Here is a 23095-nt window from a genome sequence, read left to right on the forward strand (position 1 = left end):
TGTTACCTGTTGTCTTAGGGTAGTGTTTACAGTGTCTGGGCAGTGCTGCCTGCTGTATGAGGGCAGTGTTTACAGTGTCTGGGCAGTGCTACCTGCTGTATGAGGGCAGTGTTTACAGTGTCTGGGCCGGGTCTGGTGGCTCAGTGGACTAAAGCAGCCACTGCAGGGGCCTGTATTCGACCTCATGGTCACAGGTTCAAATCCCGCCAGGTCCACTCAGCCTTTCATCAATTTGAGGTCGATAAAATGAGTACCATTGAGTTGGGTAACAATAAACATCTGTTATTCAGCGCCAGGACACCTTCGGGTAATCATGCGCTTTACAAATACACCTGGTATGTTATGGGCAGTGCTGCCTGTTGTCTGAGGGCAGCGTTTACAGTGTCTGGGTGGTGCTATCTGAGGTCTGAGGGTAGTGTGTACAGTATCTGGGCAGTGTTGCCTGTTGTCTGATGGTAGTGTTTACCCGATTTTCAGTTGCAAGCTCCCACAGGTATCTGAATACTTTAAAGGATGGGGCGGTGCTATTCTCTAGCCAGAATGCAAAGTCTTCTGATATTAGGAGTGGGTGGAGGTACACGTCTGTCATCGGGGTGGAGGAATGGTTCATGAAGTTGCCAACAGCAGTAGCAGGAGAGGATTCTGAGGCTGACATTGGGGCACAGTTTGATTCTGATCTTTACAATCTCACAGATTTCGTTTTTTTTAGCATGAAGTGGGTCATGGAAAGGGATTGGAGTATTGCTGCTACTCCAACCCCATGGTGTTGTTGGTGTGTTTGAGGGAGTATGTCTGAAGCATGAGATGCTGCAGCTCACGGCACAGGAGTCTAAAAGGCAAGTCTCTGGGATAAGGTGGGTGAGCAGTTTGGGGTTTGTGATAAGGCTCTGTATATCTGGCGCATGCCTCACAGCAGATCTTACAATAAAAACATTTCAAGAATTGCACTTTTTAAAAATGCTTTCTGTCTGCAGATTACACTTAGTGCTGGACGTTTGTAGGATCCTGCTGGCCTTTAGGATCTCACTCAGTTTAGGGTCCCAGGTCACTGTTTGTCATTCATGCTTTTCCAGCTGGGTCTGGTGGTTTATTGGACGAATGAGCCCACAGTAGGGGCCTGTATTTGACCGTATGGTCACAGATTCAAATCCTGGCAGGTCCACTCAGTCTTTCATCCTTCTGAAGTCGATAAAATGTGTACCAGTGACTTGGGTAACGATAAACATCTGTTATTCAGCAGAATGAGGCCCTTCTGGGTGACCGTGTGTTATAAATGGGGGTCTCTAGTTGGCAATGGTTTGCATCTTTGTCCAAACAAGAGCCCTTCCTTCTAGTCAGGATAAGGGGGGGGGAGGAGGGGGGGGGGTAACACTACTGAAATAACCCCTGCTCACTCCCTTGGTAGCTTGGCACGAGCAGGCAGGCTTATCTCAGAGGCTGTATGTAAAGCATTTCCACATAACCAACAGTAACAAAGTGAAAACACTACAAAAGGACACCACACCACTTTAGAAAAGTATCCAATACTTTATATATTCAAAACAAAAACAAAACGATAAAAATCCTACATACAGTAGTTCAAAATATGCACTTTTCAAGAATAACCTTAAAATGCAGTTCCTTGAAGTCTGTAGCTCCGTCTGGTGCTACAGCGGTGCTGAGAACAACAGAATCCAACAGTTTCGTCCGACTGCATCGGTCATGGTGTCGGCAGACTCGTAAACAGTAACTTTTAGTTGCGGCCGAACACATTGGTGCGGGCCGGTCATTGCAACCGTTATGGTTGAGATATGAAGCGTAGCGGTGCGGCGTGCAGTGCCCTCAAGATTCGGTACAGGCGGCAGCTTGGTGACGGTGGTCGTCGCTAAGACCAGAGTTGCAGTGCGAGATGCGGCTGTGCCCTCTGCGGTGTCTTCAGGACACGGAGTCGACGATGAAGTCGGCTGCTTTCCCACTCTGTGGCAACTGAAACTGCAGTTCCAGAGGCGGTACCCAGAGGTAAGTGAAGTCTTTTCTGTCCTGGAGACTTTGTGAACAGGAGGCAAGTTCGGTTTCAAGCTCTTGGAGATACTCAGTACAAGTTTAAGAAAGTTCAGTCCAGTCCTATCACTGCCCAAGGCAGAAGTAGCAACTGCAGGCCAACCCAACAAAGCAACAACACAGCAAAGGGGCAGTACTCCTCCTGCAGTTCTTCCAGCTCTTCTTCTTTGCAGGTTCCTTGATTCCAGAGAATTCTAAAGTTCTGGGGTCTGGGCCCCAATATTTATACTCAGTTTCTCTTTGTTCCCTTGGGCAGAGAGTGTCTGTGCCCAGCCCAAACCAGTTCTGTTCTCCCTGGCCCAGCTTCCTGGCAGGAGGTGGAAACAGCATTGTCCAAGGCAGACTAGGCCCATTCAGGTGTAAGGAAATCTCCTCCCACTACTCTAAATGCAGCCCAGGTCTATTCAGCCCAGCCCTGACTCATCCATTGAAGGCAGGACACACCTTGACCCCCCCCCCCCCCAGTGGCTGTCTGAAGAGAATGCACATCCCCAGCCCCTGTCACTCCAAAGCCAGATAGTCAATCCACAAACTCAGCAGAGGCACACAGGATGGCTAAGCAAAAAAATACCTACTTTCTAATAGTGGTATTTTCAAACACAGAGCATAAAATGTATCTTTACTAAAATATGCATTTTTATATTCTGAGTTCAGGCATACTAAACTCCCTTTCTCTATTTTGTCCCAATGGGAAGATATACTAGCAAAATCTTACAGAGTATTCCCCATTCTATCCCATGGGACATATAGCCTTTCAAAAGTGAAAAACGAATTACGCTGTAGTTCACCATCAGGACACGTACTACTTTTCAAATACACTGCATCCTGCCCATAGGGGTACCTTGGGCCTACCTTAGAGGTGCCTTACATGCAATAAAAGGGAAGGTTAGGGCTTTGCAAGTGGGTGCACTTGCATTGTCAATCTGGCAGTCACAAATGAGCGCAGACACTGCAGTGGAGGGTCTGCTACACCTTTAAAAGGCTGCTGGATTGGGTGGCACAATCAGTGCTGCAGGCCCACCAGCATCATTCGATTTACAGGCCCTGGGTACACACAGTGTACTGTATTAGGGACTTACTAGTAAATCAAATATGACAATCATGGAAACACCAATCCATAGCACAATTTACAATAGGAGCACTTGCACTTTAACACTGGACAGCAGTGAGAAAGTGCACAGAGACACTAAACCAGCAAAAACAGAGTCAAAACCAGGAGGTCAGAAAGCAAAAAAACAGGGGAAACACGCCAAAAGATGCCAGGTCTAACACCGTGCGCTTTACAAATATTATGCTTTTCACTACTTCAACAGATTGGCACATAGAATGACAGGGGGGTAAGAGAAGCCATCCGTTTTGGAATTCCTCAACATCTACAACAACCAATCACATTGAGGTCCAACATAGCGATAAGGGTTGACGATGTTATCAACAGCACCGGGGTCCCGCATAAAATAACATAATTAGAGCTGGAATCCTCAGTGTCTGAAAGTAATCCAGGGCTTCCGAAAGATAATGAGTATTAGTCATCAATTGTCTGCCAGCGATAAACCCATTTTGATCTTCATGAATCAAATCTGGGGCAATATGGTTAAATCGAATAGCGAGTAATTTAGTAACGATCTTATAGTCCGAGTTTAACAGGGTAATGGGGCGATATGAATTAGGATCCTTAGCATCCTTCCCCTTCTTCAGAAAGCTGACCACAGTACCCTCGAGAAACGAATCTGGAATGGAAGCTCCAGCGAGAATGGAATTAAGAAGTTGTAAAAAAATATCAGAGAAGGCAGGAAAAAAGACTTTAAAAAATTCCGCGGGTAATCCGTCTGGGCCGGAAGCTTTCCCTGAAGGAAGTTCTTTCACTACCGATTGCACCTCTTGTAAGGAAAATTCACTAACCATATTTAATTGCTCAGATTCGGAAAGGGAAGGGATCACATCCTTTCTCAAAAAAGCGTTTAATTTTAGCTGATCTATTTCATGCTGATGGCTATATATTTTTTGATAGTGAAAGTGCATTATCTTACCTATCCCATCCGAATCAGTCGCATATTGATTAGTGACGGGACAAATTAAACCCCGAATTAGATTGGAGGCAGCTTGTTCTTTGGCCTGCCAGGCCAGAAATGTACCCATAAAATTACTTTCTTCGTAGACTTTCTGGTGTTGACTACGAAAAAACGCCTCTCCTTGCTCAAATAAGTATGTACTGAATTCACGTTTAGCTTCATCTAGTTGATCTTTGATATTTCTAGAGGGATTTTGTTGTCTTAAAGCACTGAGAACCTGTATACAATGTTCAAAAGAGTTTTTTATAGCCATAGCAGCGATAGATGTGGCAGCATCTTTCCCAATTATAATTCCACGAATAAAAGCCTTTAGGGCGTCCCAGATAATGCTGAGAGGGGCTGTGCCAGTATTGCAAATTATAAATTCTCTAATCATATCTTTGAATTCGGAGACCCATATTTCATCCCCAAGATATAATTTATTAAAGACCCATCTTTTAAAAGACCTTCTAGTACCCCCTAGAATAAATTCCCTAATAAGCATAGCATGGTCAGAAAATACATTATGACCCGTATTATAAAGCTTTTGATTTGGTGGTCTGGGAGACTCTTTTTATTATTTTGAAATACTTTCATATCCCATTAATTATTATTAATTTTATTCGTAATCTTTACACGGGTGCTAAAGCAAATATTATTATTAATTCATTGACAGTAGGATCTGTGTCAGTTAATCGGGGTACATGCCAGGGTTGTCCTTTATCACCAATTCTTTTTGCTTTTTTTATTGAACCCCTTGCAATTGGGCAGTGTGCAGAGATTTCGCCTCCGATTCCATCAATGTCAAAGATAAAACTTTACGCTGACGATATTATGCTTCTCATTAAATCCGATTTGCTGTCACAAGTTCGTGTATTTCAGCTCTATGAGGAATTTGAGACTTTCGGGGGCTATCGTATTAAAAAAAAAAAAAAGACAGAAATATTGGTCTGTGGCAATCATAAACCTGAATTATATCCGGATTTAAGGGGCTTCATTAATAATAAACCCAAAAGATATCTTGGGGTTTTTTTCACCGCCTCAGTTAAAGATCTCTATAGTCTTAATTTTGATCCCCTCCTTCAGAAAGTTGGCTCAATGCTTACCCGCTGGAATAAATTACCACCATCAATCTTGGGCCGAGTCGCGTTGATTAAAATGTCAATTTTACCGTTGTTTAATTTTTTGTTTTCAACGATTCCCTGCTTTCTTCCGGGTAGTTTTTTTACCAAAATCGAATCTATATTTTTGCGCTTTTTGTGGGCACATAAAACGCCTCGTATTGCGCTGAACACTCTTTATGAGGATTTACATAACGGAGGCCTCGCACTGCCGAATATTAGAGATTATTATAATGCTTACTTTGCTCAGTATTTGACTCGATTTAAATCTTCAATATCAAACTCTAACGTATTTATTAGTTTTTTCTTTGATTTAATTTTTTCGGAAAGTCAAATTTCCCCCCCCCTTCAAGTTCCTAAATCTCCCAAATTGGTCAAGTACAAAATAATTGCCTGGTTTTTTAGGAAGCGTACGGCTATGCTCAGAAGATATTCTCTTTCTCTGTTTAATTCTTCATCTTCGTTGATTAATCTACTCTAATTTTATGGACAGGTGGTTGGTTCTGATTTAATGGGTCATTGGACAAATGCTGGATTTAGCAAAGTGGGTGATTTCTTGCAATATACAAGGTGGATAACTCCGCCGGAGATGCGATTATTAATTTCAAGAAACTTTTTGTTAGCCAGGTCTTACACTCACATTTATCAACTCCTCCAGCAACATGCTCCCACATCGTTTACTCAGATCTCTTCTTTAAACAATGATCTTTTTTTAAATAATAATTTGATAAGGAAACCCGGAGAGTGGAAGCGTTGCCTCGCTCAATCAAGACAAAGGGATCTGTGCGCTAAAGCTGTAAAAAAATGGTGGGAACAAGAAAACCATGTTTTGACATTGTCTACGTGGCGAACTATTAATAAGCTTAATTTTTCCACATTAAGGGGAGCTAACTGGCGTAGAATGCTATTTTTTGGAAAATGGCTTCTGTATCGTACCCCGGCGGCAATAGCCAAAGTGTACAGCAATTATCTTCCGAATTGTTTTCGATGCTTAAATTTTGCCCCTGCAAATTGGACTCATGTAATCGCCGATTGTTGTATGGTTAAAGCATTTTGGGATGACATTTTTGTTTTTTTAAGCCTTAATTGTCATATTCAGATATCTTCAAATGTAAAACTGATGCTTTATGGTTTTGATTCGCATTTCAATTTATCTGTATCATCCGCTAAATTAGTTTATATTTGCATGGCAGTTGCCAGATCGTTGTTACTTCAAAACTGGCGTACAAATCAAACTCCATCCATGCACGAATGGTTTTCCAAAATGCAAAGAGTAAAGATGAGTGAGCGAGGTTACGCTTTGAGGATTGGGGGGGGGGGGAAGGAAATTTGAAAAAATCTGGGGGTCATTTTTTGATTAATTTGTATAAATCTTTTGTCTGCCTTTTGAGTATGGAAAATTGCAAATTAACTATTGGTCCATATCCGTTGTTGAAAGCGGGGCATGCTCTATGAGAAAGTTTTGGGCTCCAGTAATTTTTTTTTTATTTCTCGTATATATTTCGTATTTTCAATAGGCGCGGACTTTGGTATTTTAAATTTATTTTACCTGCCATCTCATCGAGGAGCTCTTGGGAAACTTTGCATAGCGCTGACATTCCTGGAGGCTGCTGCTGTTGCTGGGACTGCGAGGCCCAGGGTGCCCTGCCTCGTAATTGCTCACCGCACCTGGTGCCTCTTCCCGGCCCCTCCTCTCATTACCTTGTCTACAAAACGCCTCGCGGCCCCCGCTTCGCGGGCGCCGCTCGTAAGCGGACTTTGGTTTTTTAATTTATTTTACCTGCCATCTCATCGAGGAGCTCTTGGGAAACTTTGCATAGCGCTGACATTCCTGGAGGCTGCTGCTGTTGCTGGGACTGCGAGGCGCAGGGTGCCCTGCCTCGTAATTGCTCACCGCACCTGGTGCCTCTTCCCGGCCCCTCCTCTCATTACCTTGTCTACAAAACGCCTCGCGGCCCCCGCTTCGCGGGAGCCGCTCGTAGGCGCGGACTTTGGTTTTTTAATTTATTTTACCTGCCATCTCATCGAGGAGCTCTTGGGAAACTTTGCATAGCGCTGACATTCCTGGAGGCTGCTGCTGGGACTGCGAGGCCCAGGGTGCCCTGCCTCGTAATTGCTCACCGCACCTGGTGCCTATTCCCGGCCCCTCCTCCTCCCGCTACACAACCCACGCCTACTAGCGCGCGAGCGGGACGCGAGCGGGGCGCAGACCGGGGCGAAGCCCGGGCAAAGGGCGGGCCCGTCTGAGCCCGTCCGAGTACGGCAGAGGACGGGACGGGGCATAACCCCTGGCTCTTCGGTTTTGTGGGTCCTTACTTGTTTTTCCATGTCATCGCTGTTCTGTACAGTACAGAGTTCTGCTTGTAATATTTGCCTGTAACGCCTTTAGGAATCCTGTCCCTCTCTGTGCACCTACATTGCTGGATCACTGGCTATGGCAACTGCAGGCTCGGGGAAGGGGAGGAAGTCCCTCACTGGGTCTGGAGTTGTTGGTACACTGGATAATTTTATTATAAGGGCTACCTCAGTTCTACAGAGGGAAATCGAGCTAACGGAAAAAAGGCTCTCGCTGGACCAAGTTTTTACTAAACGGTCTTCACTGGGGAACATAGCTTTAGTGCAGTCACCTATAAATTTCTGTACTGCTAGTCAAGTACTAGTTCCCAATTGCCAAGACAGCCTATCCTCAGCTGTAAATTCTAGTACCAACTGCCTATTTGAGCACGGAGAGTCTACTGACCAAGATCCCTCCACACCTATAACTCTGTTGGGACAACCAGATCTGGCTTACCAATTCGCTTAGAGGCATCTAACGCCAAACCGATACAGCAGGATGCTAGACGTAAGCGAAGAGGTACAGCCCTGCCCAACAAAAGATCGAAAATTTCTAAACGGGCAAAATCAGGTGCTTTAGACTGTGCAGTTAATACAGATTCTGTCAACCTGGTGACTCAAAGCACTGAGTGTGCCCTCGGTGTGGAGCTTAGAGGAGAATTTTGGACCAAATTGGAACAGCTACTCACTGCAACATGCCTCCCTATGTACAACAGACTTGATTTAATTGATAAAAAACTCTCTGCTTTTGAACTATTGTTTGTTGCTCCTTCGGGGGCTAAGGAGCTAAATGAGTGGGGGGGCGTTAACACTGACTTTCTTTTACCTGCTAAAGATCCAGTCGGACCAAATGTCTCTGTACCCAAATTACCTAACATAAGGCCAGAATTAGCAGGTCAATCCTCCTTGCAGTGCGATAGACCAGGCACCATCGCCCAAATAGCACCACATGGTCCAACTACACGAGCCTTAATAGAGAATACATTGAGTAAGGGAAATCATGTTACCATTAACCCCCCAGTTGATTTGGGGAACCTTGATCCTTCTCAAAATATTCTTAGCTGTCCAAACCCAGACACTTTAACTACACCAAAGTTGCCTTGTCTGGATTTGCCTCCTGAATCAGCTCCTTATGTGGTGGTCCTAACGGGGGTCCCATCTTTAACCCAGGGTACAAGGGAGGACTTTAGTATGCTTAAAAATAAGTGTATTCACTGGCTGAACTGCCACAAACCCCTTCCCAATCGTTGCAGGAGTGAAATTCTTTTCGCAAGACGGTTAGATTGGGTGGGTCCTTGAACTAAAGATATACAGGGTGACTGCGTTGTAATTAATTTTAGAGATTTTAGAACAGCCAGATTTATCTGTAACACGCAGTCACGTAATTCTGGCAGTTCTGAAACAACCATAAAAGCCCTCCCTCTTACCTACTTTTACCTGGGTCCCTCTTTTTCTGGTCGCGAAGCCCCCTGGGGAGGTGGCGTGGATGGTTTGGGGAGGATACAGGCTGGTTTTCCATCCATTGGGACCCAATTTAACAATCATTTTTGCCCATAAAATTGTAGTAATCAAGCCAGGATCCAGGATGTAGTTTCATGTAGTTTTATTGAGGTTGATTACAAGATGATAAATACAGCCCCACCAGGAGCAGCCTTCAGGTGCTCAGCCCTTCTCCAACTGTCCATTCCCACTCCCAACATTCCATCTAGCATCATACTGCCAGCATTCCACTGACACATCTTAAACCATCCCAAACCAGGATACTACATATCCTCCTTTGTTCCAACAAAAACAAAAAAAACGCCAAAAACTAGAATGACAGGAGAGAAAAAGAACAGAAGCTAGACCAGGCTCAGAAAGGAGAAAACCGAAAAACACGTAAAAGAGTAGAGGTAAAACATAACGAAAGGAGACGAGAGAGAATGACAAAAACCAAACCCATCTTCCCTTCCAAGGACAGAAAGAAACAGAAGAAGAAAAAATCCATTAATGGCTGTCCTCTGCAAACCCACTGGCCAGGTAGAAATACAAGAAGGCAGCTCACATCAGGACAAAACAAGACGACAGAGAAAAAGCGGAAACATAATGCTCACTCTTCCCTGACGACAGCAAGAAAAAGAAATAACAATAAATCGAATACAACTGGGCTAGAGCGTAAAAACTAAAACTAGAACAATAGAAACGCCCAGAGTAACGTGTCCCATGCACTGTGGCGACTTAACCACACACCCACTGAGGGTAAAGACATTTGCTTGTGCATGGGCAACCTCGTGTGGAGGTAAAAACATGTGCACTTACGAACATGTGCACCTTAGAACATAAAAAAACTGACCAACCTTAGAAAACTAAGAAAGGTAAATGTGCACTGCCGTGAAGGCCATAGACCCATATTGTGATGTCCACCTACGGACGCACCTCGACTGGAGGTAAAAACATTATGCACTAGATAATGGGTAAAGAGTCCAAAACACACCTCCAGAGAGGTCAAGAATTTGTGCATTAAACACGGGACACACGTCCGTGCGACATACCTCAATTAGAGGTCAACTGATGTGCACCTAAAAGTGGGACAAAACCCCAGAACACACCTCACAGAGAGGTACATAGATTGTGCACGATTGTGCACTGTAAGATGTGGGCGAAGAACCCATAAAACACACCCTAGACACCCTATGTAGGGTAAAATGTCAACGTAACATGTAGACCATTGTGCACAATAGCTAATGAGCAAAAAACCCATAAAACACACCCTAAGTAGGGTAAAAAACAAGAAACGACCACCTTATGAAAAGGCTTGTTGACGTGCACATGAAGTGACGGGAAAACACCCAGGACTGAAGCCTAGACATTGTGCACTGTGTGAAGGTAAAATATTGTGCACCGTACAACACTAAAAAAATACTGAAGATTGCTAAATGTCTAACGACTGTGAAACAAAGCACATTAACAGTACGATGTCAAAATGCATAAGAAATTCGCAAAACATCAAAGCCAAAGGTGTGCCTGTCACCGTGATCCAATGGGCAGGCATTAAAAGAAGGTAAACAGTACATGGTGATAATAAAATCAACATCTCCAGGAGACTTCCCATCTTAAATCACTTTGGAGGAGATACAGTACCCGCTGAAAACAGAAGAACACCAATAGTTGCCAGAAACAAAGTGCTTGTCAGCAGACACCATGCCGGTTGCAAAGTCCCAATTGTTATTACCAAAAGTACCTTGAATTGAAACGTGTATTTCACAGCTCGTGTATTTCACAGCTCGAAGATCTGCAGTGTTGCTGGATGGCCACCAGATGGCAATAATGTATTGCTGCTGTATTTTCCACCACAATTTTCCACAGGTTCCGAGCCCAAAACGACCCTCCAAAAGCACCGTAACACAAAGTCCCGGAAAGCGACAGCATTGTTTAAAGAAATGCGAAGAGCCACTACAATCTAGTAAAAGATCACTTTAAAGCAGGAACAACGTGACTCTATGAAACGGTGATGCAGCCAAGCCCAAGATGGCGGCACAGAAAGTGGCGCTGAGCCGGGTGGCTCACAGCATGTGCGTGCATGCAGGGAAGATCAAGCAGCATGTCGCAGGGAAGACGGAGGACGTCACAAGCACTATGGAAAAGGTGGAGGTAAGCGCGCGCTCTGCTCCAGGCGCACGAGACATACTTTGAAACACAACACAGCAGTTGGTAAAATCGAGGTACTATATGTCTCAAAGAAAGGCCTCACCTCCCAACAGTGGAATAAACGCAAGCTGCAGTACCTGTACACACAGATTGAACAGATCCATGTACAGCTCGGAACTCGTGTGGCACAATGAGCACTCTGACAGTCATCACTTTACACTTTGAAATTAAACTGGTGTGCGCCGGACACAAATTCAGGCAGAATAATTACTTAAATCGTCCAGGCAGTTTGACATTGTAGAAATTGAGCTTCAGTATGTAAATATCAAACTTGTCCCAAACGAAATTGAATGTGTGAGACTGAATCCCACTCCACACAGGAAACACAAATTCAGGCAGTCCATTCAGGCAGTCCACATTTAGGTAAATATAAGTAAATATAGACAGCAGTGAGGGGAAGCTAGAAAAAACGATGACAGCTTGCTTGTCACTTGTCACTTGTCTGTTGTCAAGTTTCTCAAGGACAAATTTTTGAGGGAAGGGTTCCCACAATTCCTGGTTTCTGACAATGGGACCAAATTTATGAGTGAAGAATTTGAGTCTTTCTTAATGCTTAGTGGCATTAAACATCTCAAAAGCTCACTGTATCATCCTCAAACCAATGGCCTCGTTGAGAGAATGAATAGGGTTGTAGGTGAGTGTGTCAAGTGGGCAGTTAATGGGAGACATGATGTGTACAAGGCGCTTGAGAGTATGTTGTGGTTCTATAGAACTACACCTCATTCGTCCACAAAGGTTTCTCCTTTTGAGTTGTTAAGAGGTAGAAAAGCCAACACGAGTTTCCGTCCTGGTTGGATGGGTAAATGGGTGGAATCGCTGTGTGATGTTGAGGTACTTATGGGTAAAGTTAAAATCAATTCTGATTCTGCTCAAGGAAAAGAGAAAACATGGTTTGATAACAAGAAAAGTGTAAAAATGGTTGCTCTGTCTGTGGGGGATTTTGTACGCATTAAGAGGCCGGTACACACCAAGAAGGGACATTCAAAATTTGGTGATCCTGTCAAGGTTATTCGCATTTACAACAATGCTGCCCAGGTTGAAGGTGGTTGTTGGTGGAATCTGTCTAGACTTATTAAAACAAGATCTTACTCTTCCTCTAAAGATTCAAGTGTGTCGAGCAAAGCACACACCAATTCCAATTTTCTTACTGGACAACGTAGAAAGAGTTCAAGAATTCGTGTTACTCCTCACAGGTTTCGTGACTAAAGTTTTATGTTAGTTTATTTATTGTATAATATGTTTAGTGTTTTAGTTTAGTTTATCAGGAGGAAAGGAGGTATGTTATATGCTGTAGTCAATGTTAAGTAAACCTGAGTCATTCACCTGCTCCTAGTGGAGTGTGTGTGTGATGTCAGCTCGTGATGTCATTGTTAGAATGTTATAGTTCAACTGAGCATACTGACTGATGGTGAAGATGGTTGGCAGTTCAAGAGCTGTGTAGTCTTCAACTTCAATAAATTCACTTTACTTCTACCTGCTCCTGAGTGAATTACTACACCCACCCACTCTTGAAACATTCCACCATATTAACAGATACAGTGTTCTGGATCAGGTGGATTGACGTCTGGCCCCCACTGTTGTTACCACCTTGACCAAGGAGCAGAAAGGGCTACATAACACCAAGGTTGGTGGGGGGGGGTGACCATCCACAGTTTATGTTATCCGCCCCACCGTCCAGCCCAAATTCCAAGAAAGATCGACCTTTGGAATGTTTCACAGCACTTTTGGAAGATCTACCTCCATTGACACTATTGGGCGGGCCGGGGCACGAACACGACCGGGAAAATTTGGGTAGGGAAAGTATTTCCCCAAGTAACCTGTCCACTAACGGAGAGTCTAAGACTGATATTAATCTCATTTCTTGGAATGTAGCGGGATTAAAGAATAAACTGATTTGCGAAGAGTGGGGCAATTTTATAGACACCTTTGATATTTGTCTATTGCAAGAGACATGGGCTCTGGAAAATTTTCAATGGGCGGGGTTTGTTTCTTTTGATATTCTTGCACTATCAAGTGGTAGGGGGAGACCTTCTGGAGGCCTCAGCACCTGGGTTGCAATCCACCTGGGTGCCATAGCTAGGCAACTTCAAACGGGTTCTGATGACATTCAATGTGTCCTATTAGATCTGCCCAGAAATAACCATCTAGCCCTTTTGAATGTTTATTCAAGACCCTCTCCAGGTGGAAGGGAATTCAAGGTGATTTCAACTTTGAATGATTTTATTCTGACTTTAGATCCAGATTACTCTGTTATAGTAGGTGGCGATTTCAATTGCAAATATGAGCCGCTAAGTCTGCTAGACCACAACGACCCTGTGGCGGAAGATATACATCGGAATATCCCTGAGCCTTTGATTCCTACGGTCAAAGCCTGGACCCCACTAGTGCTACAAATCCTCGCTCTTACTTTTTCTTTATCTCTGAGGGCCTGCAATGGCAGATTCAAATCAGATCATCCTGGACAAACTACCTTTAACAGAACAGGACAAATGTCGATTTTGGATTACATTCTCATCGAAATAAAATCCTGGGATAAGGTGCTTGATTTTAGGGTGATAGTTCGCGATGATAGCGATCACAACGCCCTCACTTTGAAACTTAAATCTGGAAGTTGGGGACTCACAAGTTATGGCACTGCGGTACCCATATCTCCCCAACCCCTAATACTGCTTAATAACAGACGCAGAGTTAGGTGGCCTAGCATTCTTGCTTGTCCAGAGAAACTGGCAGAAACTTATAGATTGGCATTACCTTGCCTTAATGAAATGGCTGAAGCAGTGTTAAATTGCTCTACTACTGAGAGCACATCCAGTCCTGTCACAATTCATGGCCAGCTAGCAAGTCAACTCCTCGACGTCTTTTCCCGGGTAGAGCCCATAAGGCCCCACGTGGCTAACAAACAATCGTGGTATACTCCCGAGTGTAGGAAACTAAAAGGCGAGTTAATCCTGGCAATTAAAGCCAAGGATAAAACTAGAATTAAACTATCTCGGGCACAGTATAAGTTGTTGATCCACAGGGCAAGGAAGTCTTGGGAAGACGATAAGTGGGAGGAGTTAAGAATAGCATTGCAGAATAAAGATTTTAAATCATTTTGGGCCATTGTCAGCAACGGTAAGAAAGACCCTAATATCATTACCTGCTCTAATATAGCTCCTGCAGTTCGGGAAGCACACTTTGAGGGTTTATACTCTGACACAAATTGTAACACACCCTCTTCATTTGATTCCCCTCCTAATATAGCCCGTTGTGCTGAGGACATCCCAACAATAAAGATTAAGGAGGTTGAAAACGCCATTCACATGCTCATACCCAATAAAGCGCCGGGTTTGGACAAAATTCCAGGTGACCTTTTCAGGTCTGAACCCCAGGTATGGGCACCGTATTTGTGTGTTTTGTTCAATTCCATCTTGCTCGGCGCAGAACCACTAGAAACCTGGCGAGGCGCCGAGATTGTGCCAATTCATAAAAAAGGTTGTCCACTTCAGCCCTCGAACTACCGGCCGATTAGTCTAATTGACACGACTCAAAAGCTATTTGGGCGCATAGTCTTGGATAGACTACAGGCCTGGGAAGCAGAAAATAATATTCTAAGCACCCTACAGGCGGGCTTCAGGAAGGGTATTTCTACTCTCGACCCGATCTTTCGTCTCCAGGTCATATATTGGACGACTGTGAATGTGGAGGGTGGCAGCCTCTACCTCATTTTTGTCGACGTTAGATCAGCATTTGATCTGGTCACGTGCAAAAACCTATGGAGAGTTCTTCAAACGCTCAATGTTCCCACTTATCTCTTGGATGTTTTGAAGAGCCTCCATATGGGCAATTTTGCCCAGGTTAGATGCGGGAAATATGGCGAACTATCTGAACGTTTTCCTGTTAATAGAGGAGTCCGCCAAGGATGTGTACTAGCGCCCACGCTGTTTTGTTTATATATTAATGGGCTTATTAAACATCTTCTAGCTATAAAGGATACTGATGTCCCTAGGTTAGCCACGGGCAAGGTACCAGCCCTAATGTTTGCTGATGATACCTTGCTACTGTCACGTACCCCCATGGGAATCCAGCGCATTCTAGATGGTTTTGTAGACTTCTGCAGAGATAGGGGTCTTGAGATCAATCTAGCCAAAACGAAATTTATGATTCTCAACCCTCCCAAACACACTCGCCCAAACCCAGTACTAAATGGTATACCCCTCGAACGGGTAAAAACGTTTGGATATTTGGGGATTATACTCCAAGAAGACCTGGGATGGGGAGGTCAAGTTGCTAATTCCACTCTAAAGCTGACCCAAACTACAGGAGGCATGGCTAGATTGTTCAAAGGTTCGGCTTTTAAACCAGCGGCGCCAGTGATAGAAATTTTTAAATCGCAGGCTAGAGCTGCTACAACCTATGGAGCGGAACTTTGGGGCCATTCTAAAACTGACAGCTTATCGAGGGTTGAAAATACCTTTATTAGGAATTTGTTGAGCTTACCATCCAGTTCCCCGTTGGTCCCCATTAGGTTCGATTTGGGTCTGCTCCCTATGGAAGAGGTGGTGGCTGTGCGGCCCGTCTACTACTGGAAGAGACTCTGGTCCAACCCGGACTTGGAATCTTATAGAAATGAATTCATGGGGGTCTGGCCTACAATTAAAAATCTGAACATCCCTTGGCTAATGTATGTTAGAGACACCTGTGCCAAGATTGGTTTCCAGGAACTTTGGGACACTCCAGAAAGTTCTTGTCTGGCTGTTTCCAAAAGCAACTTGGTCGAACAATTCAGATACTTCTTCCTATCATGTTTACACATGAATTCACATATAGGTAGGCTGACTGCTCAGTTCCTACAGATTAAACCAAATTATGGGAGGGAGTTATTCCTGGATTTGATTTCCCCCCCAGTTGCTAGGAAGCTGTATCTCCAACTAAGAATGGGCACTTTACCGCTCAGGTCCTTCACTTCCAGATGGGATTCCAATAAAAATACTTCATGTCCTGCTTGTGGCTATATATTGGAGGATGAAAATCATGTGTTTTTCTTTTGCCCAACGTATGACTTGCACAGAAAACGCTGGGTAAAACCTATTTGCAATAACCTTGGTTTTAGAGAGTGTGAAAAAGCCCTGCGAGTTTTGAAATATGACACCCATCCCCCAATTGTTTTCGCAGTCTCACGCTTTCTAAACGCTATATGGTTGCAACGCAGGAAATTTTCCACCAACTGTTAATTATTTGATTAATTTAACTTTATTATTTCTACCTGATTTTGGTGGCTTAAGTTTGAGATCTGTTCTTGATGTGATAATTTTATTATTAATATTGTTTGTAATTCATTGTTGCTTTTATGGCCCTAGTGGCCGAAATAAAGTTTATGAACTGAACAATATGTATGACACCATTCAACTTCAATAAAAATAAATAACAAATAAAAAAAGTGAAATTTTTTTTAAAAAAACAGCACCGGGGTCCCATCTTTGATAGTCTTTACAGAAAACTTTGTACATTTAAAAGGTTATAAATGTCTCCTTTTCTGGGGACATTGCGCCAACCTGCTTGAAAGAATCTTAGCAAGAATCTACAGATGCTCCCACTAATTGCAGATTTAGTGTTGTTCATTTCTGCTAAATTACACTTTGCTTCAAATGGTAAAGTATTCTGTAGTGTACCTCCAGATAGGTTTCGTTGGTCGGTGAAACATCTCAACTGGATGCTAAAAATGTCTAGCTGGCAACACAGCAACGGTCAGAGCACCACAGTTTTACAATATTTTCTAATAAGTATTCTTTAAAACTATTGAGAGTGTCAGGGTTATACATCTATCAGTGGAAATCTCATTGTTTGTGGTTGTGTTAGTGCTAGAGTCCTACCATCATACATCATGTTCCTGGAATGGCACATTTTCTAATACTCAGTACGTCAGTATCTCAAGTCCATTGTAGTCCTGTATAACGCCTTCGGGGTTACACCATACATAAATAAATATACACTCTATAAATTGAATTGAGTGATTGACGGAGTAGGGGGTGTGGCCAGATTCTAATTAGCATACTTCAGAGCATCTCCTTCAATGGCGTTCCCAAGCTGAAATAAAATAAAAACTTTACATTCTTTTGGTTCATATTTCAGTCTTCATTCTTCACTTTTGTTTCTTCGTCTAATATAGAAATCATACTTTATCATTATCATCCATGAATTTTAATTTATTTCCACACAAAGCCCCTGTGCATTTCAAGCCTCACGCCTTCATCAGGGACCTATTCATGGTAGCAGATTCTCTCAGTAACTGGGTAATTAGGTCACGAATCCAGACAAACAGTGCTTAGCGCCTCGTTAAAGTGCTCACATCCAGAGAAACATAAGTAGTGGCCCCCAGCGAGAGGGAGAGATACTACAGCTCACTAAACAACACACAATCCTAAAGTGAACTTTCCACAATTGTACAAAAGAATTAGCCTTTAGTCTATTTATTCATTGTCTTTGAGTGTCAATCCCATCCCTCCTTTCATCCTTTGTACCTAGAGTGTGACTTCTATCCTATCTTTCTCTTCTTTGCCGAACGCTCCCAACCTGACCCCTCCTTTCCTTCGTTTCCTTCTCCCTTCACCCTTTCCGCCTCTTCTTCGCCTCTCCTGCTGTAAGCTCCGCCTTCTGCCCTCCCCTGCTTTTCTTTTCCTACATCCCATCCCTCAGCGTGCCCCCTCTCCAGCTCTGCTCACATGATTTACTCCTGAACCCCCTCACTCCTGTTTCCCTCTCCCGTGTTAGTTCACCCATGGCACTCTCTCAGGTTCATGCACCTGTCAGTTTCGTGTTTCCATGCCTCTTCTGTCACTGTAGCACCTAGTTTGCAAGGATCCCCATCTGTTGCTGGATGAACGCACAAACCTCTAGGTCGGTTAGAGCCAGGCGTGCAACGCCCAGAGGGCTAAAAGGGCTTCAGCCCCCACCCCCTGTCATGTCTCAGCCAGGGCTGCTGCAGCTCAAACTGCTGTGGGCTCGGCTGGGCGGTATCTGGACTCTTATCTCCTGCATACCCGAGTTTTTCACAGGTCTTTGAAAGACCATTTGTATATTTACATACCTGTGTAAACTGCCTAACAAAGCTTCGTTTGTATCTGGTTCCAGTACCCCTGAGCTCCCACTCTGTCTATTCCTTACATTTGTATTTTACTTTTACTGCTATAGTGTGAGAATACATTTCATGAAAAGGAATATAGGGTACCTAAAGAAAAAAATCCAACCATTTGTTGTTTAAAGAACCTGCAAAGGCCTCGTCTTGACACTAAATAGGGCTATAAATAAAATAGAATGTATTCATTTGTAATGTGACTTTCCTGTATTTGTTCCCTGTAATTATCAGTCATGGATCATTCAGGCAGCCCTAGAACACAATTAAAAGAGGTTTTCTGCTTATATTTGCTGTTTCAAGTATGCACAGATAAGTGCTGAAAATAGGAGTTAGGTGACTGCTTATTTTTGTACCGTCTGGGACATCAATATAATGAGCTGGCGACCCTAATCACCAGACTGTAAGTTTGTTGCAGGATGAGCACAATATTTAGAACCTCCGCCCTCGATCCTAGGACCCCGAATAATGCCATAATAGCAATAGGTTCACTTTTATCTGAAACCCTACACCAGCCCTCAATAACCTGCTGAGTTACTTCAAATGTCTGGGAATGCACCCTGCATTCTGACAACTCACTCCCTATTCTCGCCCTTCACACTCACCCTGCTCTCACAGCGATCACAATGTACTCACACTGATCACAATGCACTCACACCATTCACCTGCTTGCCCCGCACTCGCGGTGACTATACTGCACGTATGCCACTCGCCATGAACTCACATCGATCTCCCTCCATTTACCCTGCTGTCACATGAGCACACCGCTCTCTCTGCACTCACAGTGATCACTCTGTACTCACACTGATCACAATGCACTCACACCATTCACCTGCTTGCCCCGCACTCGCGGTGACTATACTGCACATATGCCACTCGCCATGAACTCACATCGATCTCCCTCCATTTACCCTGCTGTCACATGAGCACACCGCTCACTCTGCACTCACAGTGATCACTCTGTACTCACACTGATCACAATGCACTCACACCATTCACCTGCTTGCCCCGCACTCGCGGTGACTATACTGCACATATGCCACTCGCCATGAACTCACATCGATCTCCCTCCATTTACCCTGCTGTCACATGAGCACACCGCTCACTCTGCACTCACAGTGATCACTCTGTACTCACACTGATCACAATGCACTCACACCATTCACCTGCTTGCCCCGCACTCGCGGTGTCTATACTGCACGTATGCCACTCGCCATGAACTCACAACGATCTCCCTCCATTTACCCTGCTGTCACATGAGCACACCGCTCACTCTGCACTCACAGTGATCACTCTGTACTCACACTGATCACAATGCACTCACACCATTCACCTGCTTGCCCCGCACTCGCGGTGACTATACTGCACGTATGCCACTCGCCATGAACTCACATCGATCTCCCTCCATTTACCCTGCTGTCACATGAGCACACCGCTCACTCTGCACTCACAGTGATCACTCTGTACTCACACTGATCACAATGCACTCACACCATTCACCTGCTTGCCCCGCACTCGCGGTGTCTATACTGCACGTATGCCACTCGCCATGAACTCACAACGATCTCCCTCCATTTACCCTGCTGTCACATGAGCACACCGCTCACTCTGCACTCACAGTGATCACTCTGTACTCACACTGATCACAATGCACTCACACCATTCACCTGCTTGCCCCGCACTCGCGGTGACTATACTGCACATATGCCACTCGCCATGAACTCACATCGATCTCCCTCCATTTACCCTGCTGTCACATGAGCACACCGCTCACTCTGCACTCACAGTGATCACTCTGTACTCACACTGATCACAATGCACTCACACCATTCACCTGCTTGCCCCGCACTCGCGGTGACTATACTGCACATATGCCACTCGCCATGAACTCACATCGATCTCCCTCCATTTACCCTGCTGTCACATGAGCACACCGCTCACTCTGCACTCACAGTGATCACTCTGTACTCACACTGATCACAATGCACTCACACCATTCACCTGCTTGCCCCGCACTCGCGGTGACTATACTGCACATATGCCACTCGCCATGAACTCACATCGATCTCCCTCCATTTACCCTGCTGTCACATGAGCACACCGCTCACTCTGCACTCACAGTGATCACTCTGTACTCACACTGATCACCATGCACTCACACCATTCACCTGCTTGCCCCGCACTGGCAGTGACTATACTGCACTTATGCCACTCGCCATAAATTCACATCGATCTCCCTCCATTTACCCTGCTGTCACATGAGCACACCGCTCTCTCTGCACTCACAGGGATCACTCTGCACTCACAATGCACTTGCGCTGTTCACACTGTACCTCACCCTGCAGTCACACGAGCACACTACTCACCCTGCACTCATGTGACACTTCACTCACCGGTCCCCCTCGCTGCATACTCTGCAATCTCACTCAAACAAGCCCATCACTAACCATACATTCATTCGTCCCACTCTGCACTTACATCCGCACCCAAATCCACATGATCACCTCACTCACCCTGCAGTCTCTCCTTTCACCCTGCTCTCACACTGTTGTATCGCTCACTGTGCACTCACATGGGCACTCCTGTCACCCACACAGCGCAGAGGGTTAATGTGCCTGCTACGTGTACCATGCCGATCACAGAACCGAGTGTGCGTAAACTTCGGGTAGCCCTATAAACAATGAAATGTTGGTCAGAAAGGGGCTATAGAGAGATGAGGTGCATTGTTGGCGAGTGTGAATACATGGAGAAGGAGGAAATGGGGGAGGGGCGCCAAAAAAGACTGTTGCACTGTGCACGACCAGTGTTAGGGCCAGCCCTGGCTGGGAGTGTTAGCAACCCCTCCCCCGAAGATCGGGGCTAGTGACACCCCTAGTTAGAGCTGTAATAGGATTGCCATCTATATCTGGGTTATTACAAACAGTGTTTGCAGCCTGCAGGATTCATGTAGAAGCCTAATGCAGTCTGGGTGTTGTAGTCCTACTTTGCTTCTATTAAAGATTTTATAATTAAAATACACATGAATTCAGTGTTTTATAGGACTAAAACGAGGAGGTGGGCGTGGGTGCATGCACCGCGGAGAGCTTTGAGAAGTCATTATTGATACTGGGATGGGGCCAGTCACACTACTTTTATGAGCTTAGAGGCTGCGCTCACGTCACAGTGGGACCTCTGTGGATGTGCTGACGTCACAGTGTGTGATCTCTGAGACTCTGCTGACGTCACAACTTATGATCTCCGTGGCTGTGCTGACGTCACAGCGCGTGTTCTCTGGGGCTATGCTGATGTCACACTGCGCAAGCTCTAAGGCTGAAACTGACGTCACAACATGTGAGCTCAGCACCTCCATTCAGAGGGGCCAGGAACTGGGCTGGTCGTGGGTCAGTAAAGGGGCATTAGGGGAGGTAGGGGGTCAGTAATGGGGGCAGCAGGGCTGGTCGGGGGTCAGTAGATGGGGCATTAGGGCAGGTCGGGGTCAGTAGATGGGGCAGCAGGGCTGGTCGGGGGTCAGTAGATGTGACAGCAGGGCTGGCCGGGGGTCAGTAATGGGGGCAGCAGGTCTGGTCGGGGGTCAGTAATGGGGGCAGCAGGTCTGGTCGGGGGTCAGTAGATGGGGCAGCAGGGCTGGTCGGGGGGTCAGTAATGGGGGCAGCAGGGCTGGTCGGGGGGTCAGTAATGGGGGCAGCAGGGCTGGTCGGTGAGTCAGTAATGGGGGCAGCAGGGCTGGTCGGGGGTCAGTAATTGAGGCAGCAGGGCTGATCGGGGGGCTGCAGGGCTGGTCGGGGGTCAGTAGATGGGGCAGCACGGCTGGTCTGGGGTCAGTAATGGAGACAGCAGGGCTGGTCGGGGGTCAGTAGATGGGGCGGCTGGTCGGGGGTCAATAATGGGGCAGCAGAGCTGGTCGGGGGCAGCAGGGCTGGTCGGGGGGCTGTAATGGGGGTAGCAGGGCTGGTCGGGGGTCAGTAATGGGGGCAGCAGAGCTGGTCGGGGGTCAGTAATTGGGGCAGCAGAGCTGGTCGGGGGTCAGTAATGGGGGCAGCAGGGCTGGTCAGGGGCAGCAGGGCTGGTCGGGGTCAGTAATGGGGGCAGCAGGGCTGGTCGGGGGTCAGTAATGGGGGCAGCAGGGCTGGTCGGGGGTCAGTAATGGGGGCAGCAGGGCTGGTCTGGGGGCAGCAGACCCTGATAACTAGCTGGGCTTTTGGATATTCAAGGTCAGGACTCACCTCCTCGGATCCCTGCTGGGTCACTCCTCTCCAGGGACGCTGGATCCCTTCCTCTCGGGTGATCTCTTGCGGGGAAACGTCCGATTCTGAGCCGATCCCGAGAGCAGAGGGGAGACCTCGGGGGGTGTTCAGGCAAATGTAACCTCCCGGGGAGGCAACTGCAGGAAAGGTTACTAATGTACTGCGCATGCCCGCCGCACGGTACACTAAATTGTACTGCGCATGTCCGCTGCATGGTACGTGTCCATTCACGATTGTACTACACATGTCAGCAGCACGGTACACAATCACTCACAGCTGTACTGCGCATGTCCGCAGAACGGTACACTTTCACTCACGGCTGTACTGCGCACGGGCAGAAAAACTAATCACCGATGGTTGTGCGGCGCATGTCCACAGCATGGTATACTATCCGCTCACGATTGTACTACGCATGTCCACAGGGTATTCTAATCACTCACGGTGCATGTCCACAGCAGGTATAGAAATCACTAATGGCTATACTACGCATATCTACAATACAGCATACTA

At 45.7% G+C, this 23095-nt stretch overlaps 1 pseudogene across 1 annotated transcript in view; it reads right to left on the reverse strand.

Moving 5' to 3' along the window:
* LOC146839121 (uncharacterized) overlaps window positions 1-22790 on the reverse strand; it is a 97009-nt pseudogene extending 74219 nt beyond the window's left edge. Inside the window, exon 1 of the transcript XR_014960779.1 lies at window positions 22565-22790. The product of XR_014960779.1 is annotated as an uncharacterized LOC146839121 (transcript). The remainder of the gene's footprint in view (window positions 1-22564) is intronic.
* Window positions 22791-23095: the final 305 nt, after the last annotated feature.

Source organism: Triturus cristatus, chromosome 4_2 (genome assembly GCF_964204655.1).
Source record: "Triturus cristatus chromosome 4_2, aTriCri1.1, whole genome shotgun sequence".
In the NCBI taxonomy this organism is placed as follows: domain Eukaryota; kingdom Metazoa; phylum Chordata; class Amphibia; order Caudata; family Salamandridae; genus Triturus; species Triturus cristatus.